Source organism: Lotus japonicus, chromosome 1, assembly GCF_012489685.1.
Source record: "Lotus japonicus ecotype B-129 chromosome 1, LjGifu_v1.2".
NCBI classification, from domain to species: Eukaryota; Viridiplantae; Streptophyta; class Magnoliopsida; order Fabales; family Fabaceae; genus Lotus; species Lotus japonicus.
The window spans coordinates 117813118-117826524 of NC_080041.1; the positions used below are offsets into that span (position 1 = coordinate 117813118).

The 13407-nt window shown below is 34.3% G+C and overlaps 2 pseudogenes; one reads left to right on the plus strand and one right to left on the minus strand.

The window, feature by feature from the left end:
- Positions 1 to 526: 526 nt before the first annotated feature.
- Positions 527 to 1753, minus strand: LOC130721412 (oligopeptide transporter 1-like; annotated as a pseudogene).
- Positions 1754 to 2276: 523 nt separating this feature from the next.
- Positions 2277 to 9060, plus strand: LOC130721420 (oligopeptide transporter 1-like; annotated as a pseudogene).
- Positions 9061 to 13407: the final 4347 nt, after the last annotated feature.

Here is a 13407-nt window from a genome sequence, read left to right on the forward strand (position 1 = left end):
CTTTTATAATTACTGAATATTTTTTACCGCCACTAAACGTCATTTTTTCGGAAAAAAATTAAAATCAAACTCGCTTACTAAACATGAACAAATTTGACTATTAAGTCTTATTTAAAAAAATGGATATTTTTTATATTTAGTTATTGGATAGTTATATTGATTTTAACCTCAAATATTGATTTATCTCCCTTAAATATTCTAAGGGAGACAAATATAACATTTGAAAAATACATATTAAGGGAAAAAAAATTATGAAGAGTGACTGTCTCATTTCCTATATGTCCATGGGTTCAACAATGAAAAATAGGAATTTAATCGAAAAGCTTCCTAATATTTCTAAAATATAAAAACTTATAGAGAAAAGTTATGATACATTCAAACTTTTTATAATATATTACGTTTTTAATGTTACAAATTTATATTTATATATTGTCCCTACAAGTTAGATATGTCATTGTTGACATCCCTCAACAACTATACCAGGAGTTGTGTGCATTGCGCCAAATGGTAACGATCATCAGCATCATCACCCCACCAAGTATGTTAGTAGTGAAACATATAGTAAGGAACTCATATAAATAGCATCAGCCTCCAAAGCAATAGAGATAATGTAATTGTGTCTAGCCCACCAAACTTTGTACTTGGAATAAATTTAGAAGTTGGAGAAGATTCCAATAATTCCCCAAGAAGTGTAGTTTATTGAACTTGCTGGTGGAATGCCACTAGTAAAGATGAGGGGTATATTGATACTTTTAATCCACTTTTTGTTAGAGAATTTCACTGCAACGAGACACACTAGCGTAGATAAGACTGAACCAAATAAGGAAGAACCATATCTTTTCAGGGTAAATGTCATCTTCTGTAACCACTCTTTTTGGTCCCACTACTCCCCATATGATTGAAGCCTTGTAAAACCCAACATCACCAAGTCAAGTGCATGGATTATACTCAGGCAACATTAATTGATCACATATATTTGGAATAATTGTTAGTAGCCACCATGATATGTCAAAGCGGACACTTGAAGAAATTAGAGTTCCTGTAACCTAAAAAAACAAGAAATTGCCACAAGTAAGATAATTTGCAATATTCATATTTGATTACTTAGTTGTAAAACTATTTTTAGTTTAAAATAAATCAAGATTTGTTCTTAAAAACACATCTTACATGGACGATGAACATTGATATTGAAGGGACATTCATGTAGCCCGGTTTTAAGTGACTAAGAATCTCTAGTGCATGTGTCATGCTAATGTACCCATAAGTCTTAAATCTTGCATTAGCAAGAGGCTTTACAGGGTAAAGGTAATCACTTATAAGTTGTGTAATCACGTTCAATCCAACTTACTGCATAGCAAATTACTTTTTTTGTTAATAAAAACAACTTTGAAAATTTATTGAAATAATCACCATATTTGGATCAACTTCTGTTTCATCTAAATTAATTTTAAAACTCAGAAGCTAATCAGATGAGCTTCTTCCTAGAATTGATTCTGATTTTAAATTAATTGTAGAAGAGTTTCCAAAGAAGCACATACAAAGACATTTTTTCTACTTGGATAAGTAACTTTACCATGTCTGTTGTTGCTTGAATGATTCCAATGGGTAAAGTGAATATGAGTGCTATCAGTTGAGAAAGCAAAAGTCCCAACCATGGAAGTTGGAGCTGCTTATCAAAGCCTTCAAGACATATTACAGCGAGATAAACATTGACACATAAATAATGACCTAGGAGCAACAAGAAGACTTCCATTAGTGTTATGGATTAAGAAGTCTTCTTGTTGCTCCTAGGTCATTTTTATTATGTGTCAATGTTTATCTTTGCTATAATATGTCTTGAAGGCTTTCCCAAGCAGCTTCAACTTCCATGGTTAAGATTTTTGCTTTCTCAACTGATAGCATTCATATTCACTTTACCAATTGGAGTCAATCAAGCAACAACAGACATGCTAAAGTTCCTTGTCCAAATAGAAAAAATACCCTTGTATGTACTTGCATGGAAACTCTTCTAAAATTAATTCTAAACTTAGAATCAATTCTATGAAGAAACTCATGTGGTTAGCATGCTGATTCAGATGAAACAGAAGTTGATCCAATCGTGCTGATTATTTCTATAATTTTATCAAAGTTTGTTTTAATTAACATAAAGTAATTTTCTATGCAACAAGTTGGACTGAACGTGATTACACAACTTAGTCACATGCACTAGAGAAACATTTAAGACTGATGGGTACATTAGCATGACACATGCACTAGAGATTCTTAGTCACTTAAAAATGGGCCACATGAATGTCCCTCCAATATTAGTGTTCATCGTCCATGTAAGATATGTCTTTAAGAACAAATCAAACTTGATTTATTTTAAACTAAAAATAGTTTTACAAGTCAGTAATCAAATATGAATATTGCAAATTATCTGACTTGTGGTAATTTCTTGAATTTTTTAGGCAACAGGAACTCTAGTTTCTTTAAGTGTCTGCTTTGGCATATCATTGTGGCTTCTAACAACTACTCCATATATAAATGATCAATAAATATTGCTTGAGGGTAGTCCATGGACTTGCCCTAGTGATGTTGGTGTTGAAAGATTTTTTACCACTCTACGTTTGAATCTCTCAAGACTCAATTGTAGTATAGTAAAGGGTTTTGTCGTATCCATAGGGAGGTGTAATACTTATGTCGTTCAATAGTTATCAAGCTTAAATGATGGTTGCACAATAGTTTGATTTTTGTTTAAAAACATAAAAGTAAATGAAAACAAGTAAAATAACGGAGAAACAACAGGTATGAGGAATTGTTGGGATGAGATTTCATTGAATGACCTCTGTGCCTTCTTGTGATTCAAATACAACCAAGTCTATGCTTATGACTCATCTACACTAGTTCAACCCTACATCATCGATGTCTCGCATGAGTGGATAGCAATAACTCTCTAATCCTAAACATTGATGTCTCACATGATTAAGAAAGATAGTTATCATGAAGCTTAGGTGTTTAAGTGACTAACAAACCTAACTCTATGTCTAGCAATTAGGATTATTAGGTGATTAACTCTAGTTCGGACTCTAGGCGATATAGCTCTCGCTCTCACGCCAAATCAAGCATATATGTTCTAGGTGCGCAAACTAAAACATAACATGAAGATCAAGAGAGAATCACTAACTCATAAACAAAGAACATGATTTATATCAAGGAGAATCAAATAGAAAACATAAGTATCAATCAATTACATCAAACCCCAACAAAAGAGAGATTAGCTATCCATTTTCATGGATAACTTTACAAATAGAGAAGAAGAATGAGAAGAACCGAAATCGTCGCGATGTCTCGCCGCCGAATCCGATGTCCAAGCCTCTTCTCTAGCCTCCTAAGCCTCTCTCCATGTTTCTCTTGTGTTTCCCCTCTGTTTGGGTTCTGTTCTCTTCAAGTTCCTTTCACCAGATTCTTAAGAGAAACTTTTTATATTGAAAAAACGCAGTACAGGGCGCTGGGCGGCCTGTTTTGGGCGCTGGGCGGCCAGATAACTTAAGGGGAAGGTTTCTGGCACCGCCTTGGGCGCTGGGCGGCCTCTGCAGGCCGCTGGGCGCCCAGTACATCTTCAAAATCCATTTTTCTTGCCAAAACATGCCATCTTCCTTGAATCTTCAATCCTACAATACAAGTTGAGATTAAAATCAAACTTAAGCACATCTTAGCCTAAAGTTCACCTATCAATAAGTTCTAATCAAAATAAGTAGGATTTGATCAAGATTTATCATGAATTCATAAGGATAAATGCCTAAGTTACTCATCGAAATTAGGTAAAATTGGCACTTATCAACTCCCTCCAACTTAGCACTTTGTTTGTCCTCAAACAAAAGGTAATGACTTAAATCAAACAAGCATGACTTAAACTTTTTCAAAGCTAAATTTGCAAGATCTCACAAAGATTGAATCAATGATCCAAAACAGAAACATGATGCCCACAAGAGAATGCATAACAGTGATACAACTACTTATTCAACCTGAAACTCAATAGGCATGCAGTCAATTACTCTTGATCAGGGAACCACTCAATCAAGTCAGGATATAGCATGTAAATCAGGCAAGGTCTGTGTTTCGCTCATGTACATCACTGAATCACAAAAGTCAAGATTGTTACTTGTCTCCTCAATCATCAAAGTCACATGTGCAATCAAGGATCACTAAGGACTTTTAAAGGTTGTAATGAGGCTTGGCTACAAAGAACTTGGTTTTTCAAGATATGCAAAGAAACTCAACAAGGTAAGAGAGCAATCACACTTCACTTTCATCATATTCACTCCTCTCAACTTGCTTTAAACCAACTCCCATTCACCATGTTCAATTCAACTCAACCCTTTGTTTTCTCATCAATCTCTTTTATTCTCTTTTTGTTCTTTTTGCATTTTTTTTTCTTTTTTCTTTCTTTCTATTTTTGCCTTTTTCTTTTTCTTTTCAAGCATACTCACATTTGAAAATATTTACAAATACATTGAATCTGAAATTGTACAAAAACTTCAGCTCAAGAGCCTTCTCCCCCCAACTTGCATGCAACTCACACTAGTGAATGCTCTCTTAGCCTATCGAGCTTAGGAAAGTCGTTGTTTTTCTTTTAGGCTTAGGGTTATAATCATGAACAAAACACAAATCTTCAACTTTATGGCTCAAAGGGGTAACAAATGGATTTTAATTGACATAGATAGGCTGTTTGGCTAAGTAGCTATATATACAGAACAAAACATGCCTTGATCATTTCCCAGAAATTCCATGCAACCAATGTTCGTAAGAGACTCAAACAAAGTTAACCATATAATTCAGTGATGTTCTCTCAACTCACAGTGTATAGGAACACTCCCTCACAGACTAAAAAGTTTCAAATTTCCCTGATTTTCGAGTAATTTTCATGTATGCTTCAAGAATTCCAAGTAAATCATGCAATCATATCAAGTCATGGAATCAATGAGTGCAAGCACAATTTCAATCATGGAATCATTTATTTTTGTAGCATATATCAAGCAATTCTTATAATAGTCATACAAGTATTGAAACAGTCAGAAAAATCATGGAAACCAGAACACGAGTGCTATATATAAACTACATGATTAAAAGGAAACTAAAAACGGTGAAAAAAGGGACTCCCTCATGATGTGAATGCTTTGAACCAAGCTCTCTACTTAAATCTTTGATCTCTTTCTCCCTCCATGGGAATTGGACTGTCCTCAGGCCAAATTGCATGATTCACCTGTTAATCTGCCTTACAGTCACTAAAAACATGTTAGAGTACAAGAGATAAATGAGAATATCAAAGCATTGAAACAACTCAAACCCTATTCCATATGAAAATAGACCTCAAGAGCTTTCTATAGAGTGGTCATTTTCACAAATCCGATAAGAAATGAAGAAGTTATGCTCATTTGAATAAAAGAGTGGATTGCTGAGAAAAGGGTGGCGCGGAGCGGCCTCTGCATACCGCTGAGCGGTCAGCATCAGAGTTTGAGGCCGCTGAGCCCTATCAGATGGGCGCTGGGCGCTCTGGGCAGTGTAAAATCTCAAGAAAACTTAAAAACCACAACCAGATAGGTCAAATTTTGAGCTTTACACTTCCCGATCATGCCAACTGATTTATTCACATTCATATGTCATTTAAAACTTGTCCGAGCCCTAAAATTTAACAATCAAACACATTTTATCAAAGATTCACAATGCAAGGCTTCCAAATACAAGTTTTTATGCTTTTTCGGAACTTAATAAGCCATATTTTGATGTATTCACTTATAGCACATGCCGCTTGGTCCAAACACATTCAAATACCCTATGAAACTTGTACATACCTAAAAATCAGCAATTGAAGCACAAAAGTCATTCTAGGCTCCATTAAGGGTCAAATTTAATGATTTCACAACTCAACACCTCATCTTTTTCATTGCTCAAATTCCTTGCATTCTAGGCCTCATAATCACTCATTCATGTCATTTAAAACTTGTGGAGAGCCTTAGAACACACAATTGAAGCACATTTTCTCATGATACACTCCATAGACCACACAAGAGCAAATTGACCTTCACTTTTGAAATTTCATCACATCATCAAAGGGTTCACTACAAAACTATTCTTAAACTTGAAAAACAACATTGATTCACACATGAGATGGTTCATAAGTAATTGGAAGCATGTTTTCACAGTTTATGCAGAAAATGGCTAAGAGAGACTAGTTTTTCATCCGAAACTCACAACAACATACCCCAAATTTTGAAAAACACTCAAACCAATCATCCATATGCGTGCTAAACATCAAATTGGACCTGTAGCAACTCTTAAACTCAGGTTTTTCAAAGAAATATCACGAGGTCCAATTTTTCACTCAATTTTCATGCATTTTCACAAGTCACACCCTCAATTTTCAAGTTTAACATTTTCATTGCTTCCGAAGCCTATGAACACACTCAATATATCTATCAAAGCTTGTGAAGCACATTAAAACACACAGTTAAACAAGGCTTCACAAAATCACTAACCTAGTTCTAAAAACACACAAAACACATAAGTATAATAAAAACAATAAAAATACTGGGTTGCCTCCCATGAAGCGCTCGTTTAACGTCATTAGCTTGACTCAAACACAATTAAGGTGACCACAAACAAGGGTTATAATATAACTCCTTCCGCTTCTTAGGTCGTTTGACTTGGACTTCATCTAATTTTCTACCAAAAACCTTCCAAGCCATCAAAAATTCATTCTTTTTCTTTCTTTTAACGGTCCAACTCAATTCACCTACATTCAAATCACATGCCAAGCTATTTACATGCATATGAATGACTGCAAATTTACAATTCTTTGAAGAATTTGATGCAATATGCTCATCAAACCTATCACCGAACACAAAGCCTATATGCTCAACATTAAGGATTTCATCATTGCATTGGTGATGTGATACACTATCAAAATCTTTAAAGCTTACCTCATCCACTTCATGTTTTACCTTTGGAGGGCTTGAAGGAGTCGGTAAGTGGTGCAGGGTCGGACCTTTTTCTTCTTTTTTTGATTTTTTCTCTTCTTCCTCACTTTCTTCCTCATTTTCTTTCTCAATTTCTTTTGTTTCCACAACCACCTTATCATATTCAGCTAGTTGTGTTGCAAGCTGCCCCACTTGTTTTTCTAGGTTCTTGATGGAAGCCTCGGTATTCTTTTGGTTAACTATTGAAATCTGCATGAATTGTACCAAGGTATCCTCAAGCTTAGCAATCCTATCCTGTTCTGGGGAATAATATGACTGATATGGTGGTGGTGATACATGTACTTCCTGAAAAGGACAATAACCCACACAGTGAGTGTTAAAACAAATATCACACCACATTACCTGATCTCTTACTGATGGTTGTTGCATTTTTGGAGGTTAGTGACTCAGAAGCTTCTTGTTGCTCTTTTCTCTTTGAGTAGCCGACTAAATGAAAATGAAAGCACAAGCTAACACAAGAGATTAGTAACAACAAGGAAAATTAAACTGAAAACAAAAACTATACACTATATTCACAATCATTCAAGAATGAAAACTATCGCAATGCAATTAGTATTGGCACACCTCCCCGGCAACGGCGCCAAATTTGTTGAAAGATTTTTCACCATTTTCTCTCAAAACTCATAGCAAGAGAGCTAGGCACGACTCTAGAAGGATCCCTGGGCTAGGATTGGATGGATTGGAGCTTCAAGATGGTGATGGAAACCATGGGAGGACGGTGACAACCTCCCGGAAGCCATGGAAAGCTTGGGAGAGCTTCCATGGTTGTGGTTACGTCTTCTCCTCTTGGGTTTCAGTTATTTCTTCCATTTCCCTTGTAGTTGTTGTTTTCTATTTGTGTATTTAGATTTGTATAGCTTGACTCTTTGATTGTTCTAAGTTCATTCATTGATGTATATGGAAATCTTCCATGCTTGGTGTTTCTTTCTATGCTTTATGCTTTTAACCAATCAATTGATAATCAAATGAGCTTCACTAATTTGTAAATAGATCGAGAGGTTGATATGAGTTGGTGAATGCTTAGATAAATGAAAGTATAACGCCTATGTCTTAGGTCACAACACTGTGTTAAAGTTTTACTTTCTTCGCTATAAGTATCGATTGATTTGTGTTAGATTTCAATGGACTAGCATGAGATTGGGAGATAATTGCGGGTCCAGTTCAAGAGAGAAATCACTCAGTGAACTAGTTGTCTTAGGGTTAGAATATCTCGGGTAGGAGCAACAGTGGATTTCCACGTGACAGGTGGGGTTCTGAGTTCTAACAGAAGTTTCCGACGTGACAACGGGGACTTGCAAGCCTAGGGTACCTTGTTCTAGGAAAAATTGGTCGTTTCAAAATCCATTTTTCTTGCCAAAACATGCCATCTTCCTTGAATCTTCAATCCTACAATACAAGTTGAGATTAAAATCAAACTTAAGCACATCTTAGCCTAAAGTTCACCTATCAATAAGTTCTAATCAAAATAAGTAGGATTTGATCAAGATTTATCATGAATTCATAAGGATAAATGCCTAAGTTACTCATCGAAATTAGGTAAAATTGGCACTTATCAGTTGGGTTTTACAAGGCTTCAATCATGCGGAGTAGTGAGACCAAAAAGAGTACTTACCGAAGATGACATTTACCCTGGAATAATATGGTTCTTCCTTATTGGTCCACTTTTACCTGCGCTAGTGTGTCTCCTTGCAATGAAGTTCTTCAACCAAAAGTGGATTAAAAGCATCAACATACCTCTCATCTCTGCAGGGGTAGTGGCATCCCACCAACAATTTTAATAAACTTCACTCCTTAGGGAATCATTGGAATATTCTCAAACTTCTATGTTTTTTTCAATTACAAAGTTTGGTGGGCTAGACAAAATTATATTACCTTTATTTCTTTGGAGGCTGGTTCTGTTTACATGGGTTCCTTACTATATGTTTCACTACTAACCTATGACACCTCTGGACCTACTTGGTGGGTTCATGATGCTGATGATCATTGTCATTTGGTGCAATGCCCCACACCTCTTATTATAGTTGTTGGGGGATGCCAACAGTGACAGATCTAACTTGTAGGGGCAATATATACTTACAAATTAACTTGTAACATTAAAAACATAACATATTATAAAAAGTTTGAATGTAATTATAACTTTCTCTTTAAGTTTTCATATTTTAGAAATATTAGGAAGCTTTTCAAGATTAAATTCCTCTTTTTTTTCATGATTGAACCCATGGACATATAGGAAATGAGGCAATCACTCCTCATGAATTTTTTTTTTCTTTAATATGTATTTTTCAATTGTTATATTGGTCTCCCTTAAAATCAATATTTGAAGTTAAAATCAATATAACCATCTAATAATATTAAATATAAAAAATATCCAGCCAATAATATCTTAAAAGAAAAATAAATCTTAACTAAATATCCCCTCTTAATTGCAGCTATTACGGACACATTATCAACAATTCCTTGGCGAGATCGTGTTGACGGGGTATTAGATGAAAGAGAAATTGTCACTATTCACAAGTTTTTTTTTAAAACAAAAATTATGGGTGCATATCACGCTTACATGTCCTCTAGACACTGCTTTAGTCAACATTGTTAAAGATTGGATGGTAAATTAACGGGGATCAAATTTATCTTATTTAAAAAGATAGAGTACTAAAACTAAGTGAAATAACTAGAGGGGTTGAAAATGTAATTAAACTTTTTTTATGCCATACATTAAATTATATAATGTTCTCCTCGTGGTAGGCCGAGGAAAAATTCGGGGACGAGGTGTGAGGGCTCTCGGCGGCCTAGGGGTCGTCCCCGTAAATCCGAGAGTGTGGTTCTCGCCATTGACACCGCGCCGCCTAGCCCTCCGTCTCCTTCGGGGCCTTATTTCACCCGAGCAAGGAAGGCTTGGTTTCTTGCTAAGTCCGTAGGCATGTCTTTTCCTGGTAGTGATGAAGATGCCGTTCGAGGATTGGCTGAAGTTATTAAAGAAAATTTTCCTCCCAGGTGCTAGGGTAGTGGATCTTTTCTCTTTTGGGTGGTTGTTCGGGTTTTTCTTGGGTGGTTTGGTTTTTTTTTTGGTTTCCCCACCTCGTTGGGTTGTATCCTTCTTTTTATCATTGAATAAATCTATTTGCTCTCAAAAAAAAAAATTATATAATGTTCACCAGAGGACACATTTGAATTAAATATTGCATATATATAGCTTTTGGGTTTATTTTCATTTTGGTCCCTTCAAATATTATATATATTATATAGTACTCAAGCTCCGCTAGTCAAGTCACCTCTCACGCCCACATGCCACATCACCTTCTCCGACACATGATAAGGTCATTGAATCTTATTCTCCGACGAAAACTTAATGTGGTGTATTTCTCTAAATGCATTTGTTTTTGCAACTTTTTTTTTCTTGATCAAAGACCAATATCAAACTTCTCTCATTATCCAAGAACAAAAAACAATCTTATATCTCTCATTTATCACCTCATATGAAAATTATTACAATTTTGATCAATTAGTTAACTAATCAATAATTATGGTTAGGTTTTCCATTGCTTGGAGTTGTGGCACAACCTTACCAAAAAAGCTCTACTATTTTTTTTGAACCCAAAAGCTCTACTAGTTACGACGCTTCTTCCGGCCTTGGCCTCGATCTGTCCCAACCTCATACAAGCAAGTTGCAGGGTATAAGTCCATCTCCAACAAAATCAATGTTACCTAACTTTTTTCAGTCACTAAAATATATAATTTTTTTATAATAAAAAATACTTATCACTCTTCGTCAAGTTTCATGCTCCTTTTCAGTTAAATACTTAAATTACTCTAATTCTAAGTGAATCTCTTTAAAATAAGTGCAATTTAAATTTTATATTTTATAACTTATCTTTTTTTTTTTGAAACTAACTTATCTTAAATATTATTAATCCACCTAAAACTAGTACTGTATAATTGAACACAAACTTTGTCTAAGTTCATTTAGATTAGTCTAGATATATTACTAATATGACTTGCTAAGGAGTCCGTTACCTTTTGTCCAAGTTAAAAATGGATTCTTTTTTTGGAAAAGTGTTCTAAATGGGTATGATTACTGACCATTTTCTCTAAACTATTTAGTAAAGTTAATTTAAGAAAAATGGTCATGGCCTATTCATTAAGCCTGCAGTCCATAGAGGGCTCTAATTCTATGCTAGCAAATTATTAGTGTACATTCAATGTTGGCCCATCCCTGTCCTACCCAAAAACATTCTGGAATCCAAAGTGTTTAGGGCCCTGTTCTGGAATAGCTTACTAAAACTTATCTTATTGTGTAATCACTTCAAAGGGAGAATTTTACTCTATAGGTTTTTTTTTTTTGTGGATATTACTTTATAGTAGTCTTACTTACCTTTAATAAAAATATAAAATTGACTTAAAAAAAAACATATAGAATTGACTCAGAGAGGATACATGTTGTATACTTGTATTAGATTAGAAAGGAAAAAAAAAACATAAAGTGATATCTCAATTTAGATTTTAGACCATATATATACATTAATCACTAAAAAAAAGAATGTTGTGTAATCCATAGAGATTCTACCAAGTTTAAGTAGTTACCTACTTGAATACTTCCTCCTCCGTTACAAAATTATTATTTTAGCCCTTCTTCAATTTTTCTAAAAAGTTTGTTATTTTAAAAAATGAATGTATTTATTTCTAATTTTTTCTATATCCTCGTATGGTAAATTTTATCTCTTTTATCACCTTTCATAATAATCAACTACAACTTTTCTTTATCAACTATATTCACCTTTAATTTACTAACATTTCTAACAACTAACATTTGCCTAAGTAGGTGAGTTTTAGTAACATTGTACTATTAATAATTTATTACTCTTAAATATCGTAACATTAAATATAACAATCTTTCTAAAATAGAGGAAGTAGCTAATTGATATGAAAGTGAGAGAAAAAATTAATCACCGATTGTTTTAAGCAATAGATCATTGGGTTTTTTTTGTAAGAATGAGACAATTACCGTCAAAATTACTTTTCTTTATTTCCTCTTCCTTAACTAAGAACGGATCATTGTAAGAATTAATGAATGTAGTGACACAGAGAAGTACAAATCAAATCTAAGCCTATTTGACTTGGCCATAATAATTTAGTGGAGGGTGGTCCTAAGAAGATCATGCCGTAATGGAAGAGAATGGCACTCACTTGGGTGGAGCTATGCTCAGAAGTCAGAACTATCACTTTGAGTAGGCCATCTATACCATTCATTAACGAATTTCAATAGAATCAAAGCCAAATAGTATCTGTTTCAGGACTCAAAAACAAGACATAAAACAAGCTATTGATCTTAATAGAATGTGAGCTTGGTGTAAAACAAGAAACTTTAGTATAGTAGGACCTTTTCCATCATTTATATTTTTTCCCAATCTCAGCTGTCTATTAATTAATTAAATAATTAATTAATGTGGGGTCAATTTATCTACGGACTAATTGAAAGCTTCTTCTTTTGTCAAAGATCTGTGCAAGGGAAAGATACATATTAACTTATGGCTTAAACAAGTTTTAATTTGGTCCCGATAATATTTTTCATTTTCATTTTTAGTTTATGTCAAAAAATTGGTTTTTCATTCCTCCAAAATTATGACTTCCGTCTTTACTTATTCACATTAAAATTTTCAACAAACTTAGACGGAAGTTCATATACCTGATATGTGACATTTATTTTTAATTTGATTGAAAAAGATAACACATGAAATACTACTTAGGATATTACATAGTAAATGTAGCATCTATAAACACTACAAAGGGAGAAGTTTCTTCCTACTGTTCACTAGGAGAGTTTTATAGCATGTGTGTTGGTGCACCATAAGGTCATGATTTGGGGTACTTTTTGTTGCTTTGTCTGATTTTTTAGCCCTTTTTTCTACTTTCCTGAGCATGAATGCATTGGTTTTTAAACTTTATTTGCCTTTTAACTGTTTTTTTACTTTTCAGATTACTTTTCATGTTTCTTCCATCTTCTCTGGTATCTAATGTTACTTTTGGAGGAAAACTGAACTTTTGAGCATACTTTTGATAGTTTTAACCCATTATAATTCTTCTTCTCCATCTATTTAATCCCTCCAACCACCCACATTCGAAGCTTTTGGTTCATCTATTTACACAACCACCCACATGAAACTTTCTCTGCTCTCTCTGCTAAGATGATTTTTCCAGCTTCAACAATGGTGTTTTCGACTTTTCGGTTGGCAATCGCCTCATTCTTGCTCCTCTCCTTCAATCTTTCACATCTGGTTCGTGATTTATGTTCTCTGATTTGGTATCTGGTTCTGGTTTTCAACGCTGCCTCCAGGTTCTCACAGATTTTTGATTTTTGATTTTTTGATTTCTGGTTCTGGTTTTGTGCATCGAGATT